The sequence below is a fragment of the Nerophis lumbriciformis genome, linkage group LG28 (assembly GCF_033978685.3).
Source record: "Nerophis lumbriciformis linkage group LG28, RoL_Nlum_v2.1, whole genome shotgun sequence".
In the NCBI taxonomy this organism is placed as follows: domain Eukaryota; kingdom Metazoa; phylum Chordata; class Actinopteri; order Syngnathiformes; family Syngnathidae; genus Nerophis; species Nerophis lumbriciformis.
Genome location: NC_084575.2, coordinates 19,201,270 through 19,207,269, shown reverse-complemented (window position 1 = coordinate 19,207,269; position 6,000 = coordinate 19,201,270). Strand labels below are relative to the sequence as shown.

General features: G+C 41.1%; 1 protein-coding gene across 1 annotated transcript in view; it reads left to right on the top strand.

The window, feature by feature from the left end:
• The first annotated feature begins 310 nt into the window (after positions 1-310).
• Positions 311-6,000, top strand: part of kbtbd8 (kelch repeat and BTB (POZ) domain containing 8) — a 163,557-nt gene continuing 157,867 nt past the window's right edge. Inside the window, exon 1 of the mRNA XM_061923822.2 lies at positions 311-343. The gene's annotated coding sequence lies outside the window, so the exon portion shown is untranslated. The remainder of the gene's footprint in view (positions 344-6,000) is intronic.

The window sequence follows — 6,000 nt, the reverse complement described above, 5'->3', positions numbered from 1 at the left end:
AATACGGCACAATATGACACCTCCCCTTCTATTTTCTCTCCAAAGGGCAGGGTCACGGCGCACTAATCCTCTCTTACCCATGTTACCCTTTTGACTGCCACACCCGCTCTGTGTTTGCTTAGGAACTCGGCAGCACATCCGTCATAGCACCCCGCTACTGTGACCCACGGCCTGCTTTCACCCTCACTCTGCAACCATGGTAAAAGGGTGAACCATGTGTCTTAGACGTCTTCCAAATGGGTGACAATACTACTGTCCTCGACCTTCAGGGCCAAGGACTGTTCCGACCAACAACCTGTCATCCCTGCTGTTGCTCAAAGGATGCATTAGGAGCAAGAAACAGGTGTGTGGTGTTTTTTTTTAGCTGTCCCTTCCTCCCGACCACATGACCCACATATTTGTTGCTGATCGTGCAACCTAACAAAATGTAAATGTGAAGAAAATGCAGCCTGAAATAGAAGTTTACATTTTGGTTATGATCATGGCACTGTGCACACAAGTTTGAAATGTAGTTTTACCCTAAAGTTAGATTTTAGGGTTAAACTCCTGTACTTTTTAAGTGCAATAACGTTAAAATTCTATCCTTCCACCCATATTTCACCTATTTTGCTGATCAGAATTGTTGTACATTTTTAGGTAACAGGTAGAGATGTCCGATATACAATTGGTACAAAATGCGGCTGCTAGACTTTTGACAAGAACAAGAAAGTTTGATCATATTACGCCTATACTGGCTCACCTGCACTGGCTTCCTGTGCACTTAAGATGTGACTTTAAGGTTTTACTACTTACGTATAAAGTACTACACGGTCTAGCTCCATCCTATCTTGTCGATTGCATTGTACCATATGTCCCGGCAAGAAATTTGCGTTCAAAGAACTCCGGCTTATTAGTGATTCCCAGAGCCCAAAATAAGTCTGCGGGCTATAGAGCGTTTTCTATTCGGGCTCCAGTACTATGGAATGCCCTCCCGGTAACAGTTAGAGATGCTACCTCAGTAGAAGCATTTAAGTCCCATCTTAAAACTCATTTGTATACTCTAGCCTTTAAATAGCCCCCCTGTTAGACCAGTTGATCTGCCGTTTCTTTTCTTTTCTCCTCTGCTCCCCTTTTCCTTGAGGGGGGGGGGGCACAGGTCCGGTGGCCATGGATGAAGTGCTGGCTGTCCAGAGTCGGGACCCGGGGTGGACCGCTCGCCTGTGCATCGGCTGGGAACATCTCTGCGCTGCTGACCCGTCTCCGCTCGGGATGGTGTCCTGCTGGCCCCACTATGGACTGGACTCTTACTATTATGTTGGATCCACTATGGACTGGACTCTCACAATATTATGTCAGACCCACTCGACATCCATTGCTTTCGGTCTCCCCTAGAGGGGGGGGGGGTTACCCACATATGCGGTCCTCTCCAAGGTTTCTCATAGTCATTCACATCGACGTCCCACTGGGGTGAGTTTTTCCTTGCCCTTATGTGGGCTTTGTACCGAGGATGTCATTGTGGCTTGTGCAGCCCTTTGAGACACTTGTGATTTAGGGCTATATAAATAAACATTGATTGATATTATCGGCCTGCCGATATTATCGGCCGATAAATGCATTAAAATGTAATATCAGAAATTATCGGTATCAGGGTTTTTATTTTTATTTTTATTTTTTTTTAATTAAATCAACATAAAAAACACAAGATACACTTACAATTAGTGCACAAACCCAAAAAACCTACCTCCCCCATTCATACTCATTCACACAAAAGGGTTGTTTCTTTCTGTTATTAATATTCTGGTTCCTACATTATATATCAATATATATCAATACAGTCTGCAAGGGATACAGTCCGTGCGTGCTGCTGGTCCACTAATAGTACTAACCTTTAACAGTTAATTTTACTCATTTTCATTAATTACTAGTTTCTATGTTACTGTTATTATATTGTTTTACTTTCTTTTTTATTCAAGAAAATGTTTTTAATTTATTTGTCTTATTTTATTTTATTAATTTTTTTTAAAAGTGCCTTATCTTTACCATACCTGGTCGTCCAAATTAGGCATAATAATGTGTTAATTCCACGACTGTATATATCGGTTGATATCGGTATCGGTTGATATCGGTATCGGTAATTAAAGAGTTGGACAATATCGGAATATCGGATATCGGCAAAAAGCCATTATCGGACATCCCTAGCAACAGGTTATAATTAGATTTGTGCATAATTTAAGCTGTTTGCAAATGCACCAAATCATTGAATTTTCTAATATTTCTATTTCCAACGTTATGTATTATTGTAACTGAACTTTTTTTTGTAACATTCATCCATCCATCCATACATTTTGTACCCCTTGTCCCTTTCACAATAAAGGCTGGAATATACTCTCACGTAACGTAGCTTGCGTTCCTCTGACGACGTCTTGTTTGATTTATATACGGCCGGTGTTTCATTGTTTACATTCCCGGAAGATGACAGTCAAGCTTTACCATTGGCCTGTGGAGAACTGGGACAAGAGAGACTCTTACCAGGAGGACTTTGAGTTGGATACGCAGACATGGTACCGTGAGTATGCATGCAGCTGCGGCTTCCAAACATTTGATCGCTTGCCCGTACGTGCGTGCCGCTATGTGCATGTCACGTACGTAACTTTGGGGACTTTGGGGAAATATATGTGCTGTATGAACTTTGGGGAGGTGAACGGTACTTTGGGCTGTGGGATTGAGTGTGTTGTGCAGGTGTTTGAGTTGTATTGGCGGGTTATATGGATGGGAGGGGGGTGGTGTTTGTTATGCGGGATTAATTTGTGGCATATTAAATATAAGCCTGGTTGTGTTGTGGCTAATAGAGTATATATATGTCTCGTGTTTATTTACTGTTTTAGTCATTCCCAGCTGAATATCAGGTCCCACCCGCCTCTCACAGAATCTTCCCTATCTGAATCGCTCCCACTGCGCCTTTTAATTCTCTTCCAAAACACTAAAGGGCAGTGTCTCCTGTCGTTGGCGACTAGAAATGTAAGTTCTTGTCATTTAGAGTGACGACAGCCACAATATCGACACCTTTGTCTGCACTGGAACTAATCATTGAAAAACATCAGTTTACTGTAGATAAATGTTTTACTTATAAACCAGAGGCAAATACCTTCGTGAAGATGGACTGTGCAACTTCTGAACAAGTCGCGGCAAAGGACCCTATTATTATTATTTGCAACGGGACAAAAGAGAGCTATGTAATTGTGAATAAATACTGTTAAATAACTATTGAAACAACATGCTGGTGTTAAGGAGTATGGTCATGTGTTATTGATGTTTGGCAATGAAAGTTAAAAAGAGCGTCGGACTCGTACTTTGATACTTTTTTCTGGACGCAGCAAAACGATAAGAAAAATGACACATTCAGTAATTATTTTTAGAGTGCACCACACATTATCTGTTATCATCACTGTTGCTTTATTTCATACAATAATGTGTGCATTTCAAGCACAAAGTCAATCAATCAATCAATTAAAGTTGATTTATATAACCCTTAATCACAAGTGCCTCAACGACATCCCCCAATCTGAACCCACATCCGGGCAAGACATAACTCAACCCAATGGGAACAATGAGAAACCTTGGGAGGGACCGCAGATGTGGGGACCCCGTTAGCGTCCTAATGACAGCAGACAGTGTACAGTAAGTGATGTTTTATTATGTTTGTTGGCTCTCAAAGTCTGCAGCGAGTAATAATCAGTGATGGAGTTGAAAAAAATGCGAACGTTGTGATGCGTTTTTAAAATCATCAAAATGCGTAATTATCAAATATTATTGCATGCCTTTTACTACATTACATATACTTACATCATGTATATAAAACCTAATGGAGGTGTTTGGATGTTTTTAAAGGCTTTATAGGCAGAATAAAGAGGCTCCCATAGCCTCCAGTGTAAGCTGACTTTTGATATTTAGAATGCATTGAAAAAAAATTAAAAAATCTGTCATGTCTTTCATAATGATTGTGAACAATAGGCAACATTTCAAAAAAGGTGCAGTTCCCCTTTATCTCAGATATGGTAACACAGGCGAGCAGTAGAGACTATAGAGTGGTGTTGGGTGCAGAACATGATTTGCTTTATTCATTATTGAAGTATTTCTTGTCACTTTATGTTGTATATTTCATATACGATTTCCAGCTCATTTTATTATATATTATTAAGCCTAGAAATGTGTTTTTTTTTACAATGTCGATGTTGACTCTATTTATATTTGTGTCTGCCTTTCTCTTCTACTGTTACAAATAGCATCATTTTAGTTTTACTGAGATTCAAAAATAGCCTGTTTTCGTCAAACCATCTTTTTACTTTTTAAATTATTCTGTTATTATTTGTATTAGCGTCTGTGGTCTCTCCCGAATAAATTGTGGTCATCTGCAAATAAAGTTTGAACAAATAAAGTAAGTACAGTTTGAAATAGTACTAACTTTAGTCCTCTAAATAACTTTATAACTGTTGTTAATACAGGGATAGAACAGTTTTGGAGCCAGTACTGATCCCTGGGGTATGCCTAGCTTCACATTAAGACCAGTTAAGCGCCAACTTTTCAGCCATTAAAGGCCTACTGAAACCCACTACTACCGACCACGCAGTCTGATAGTTTATATATCAATGATGAAATCTTAACATTGCAACACATGCCAATACGGCCGGGTTAGCTTACTAAAGTGCAATTTTAAATTTTGCGCGAAATATCCTGCTGAAAACGTCTCGGTATGATGACGTCAGCGCGTGACGTCACGGATTGTGGAGGACATTTTGGGACAGCATGGTGGCCAGCTATTAAGTCGTCTGTTTTCATCGCAAAATTCCACAGTATTCTGGACATCTGTGTTGGTGAATCTTTTGCAATTTGTTCAACAAACAATGGAGACAGCAAAGTAGAAAGCTGTAGGTGGGAAGCGGTGTATTGCGGCCGACTGCAGCAACACAAACACGGCCGGTGTTTCATTGTTTACATTCCCGAAAGATGACAGTCAAGCTTTACCATTGGCCTGTGGAGAACTGGGACAACAGAGACTCTTACCAGGAGGACTTTGAGTTGGATACGCAGACACGGTACCGTGAGTACGCATGCAGCTGCGGCTTCCAAACATTTGATCGCTTGCCCGTATGTGCGTGCCGCTATGTGCATGTCACGTACGTAACTTTGGGGACTTTGGGGAAATATATGTGCTGTATGAACTTTGAGGAGGTGAACGGTACTTTGGGCTGTGGGATTGAGTGTGTTGTGCAGGTGTTTGAGTTGTATTGGCAGGTTATATGGACGGGAGGGGGAGGTGTTTGTTATGCGGGATTAATTTGTGGCATATTAAATATAAGCCTGGTTGTGTTGTGGCTAATAGAGTATATATATGTCTTGTGTTTATTTACTGTTTTAGTCATTCCCAGCTGAATATCAGGTCCCACCCGCCTCTCACAGCATCTTCCCTATCTGAATCGCTCCCACTGCCCTCTAGTCCTTCACTCTCACTTTCCTCATCCACAAATCTTTCATCGTCGCTCAAATTAATGGAGAAATCGTCGCTTTCTCGGTCCGAATCGCTCTCGCTGCTGGTGGCCATGATTGTAAACAATATGCAGATGTGAGGAGCTCCACAACCTGTGACGTCACGCGCATATCGTCTGCTACTTCCGGTATAGGCAAGGCTTTTGTATCAGCGACCAAAAGTTGCGAACTTTATCGTCGATGTTCTCTACTAAATCCTTTCAGCAAAAATATGGCAATATCCCGAAATGATCAAGTATGACACATAGAATGGACCTGCTATCCCCGTTTAAATAAGAAAATCGCATTTCAGTAGGCCTTTAAAGACTTTTATCACCAAACAACACCGTCAAAACTGGATGCTGTGATGACACGTTGTCGAGTGGAGACAACATGTCTTCGGTGTGAAGGTTCTTCAATATAGAACTGAGAAAGACCCGCGGACAGCAATCTGCAAAACGTGCAATGTGGAAATATGGAAATATTGGTCTATGGCAC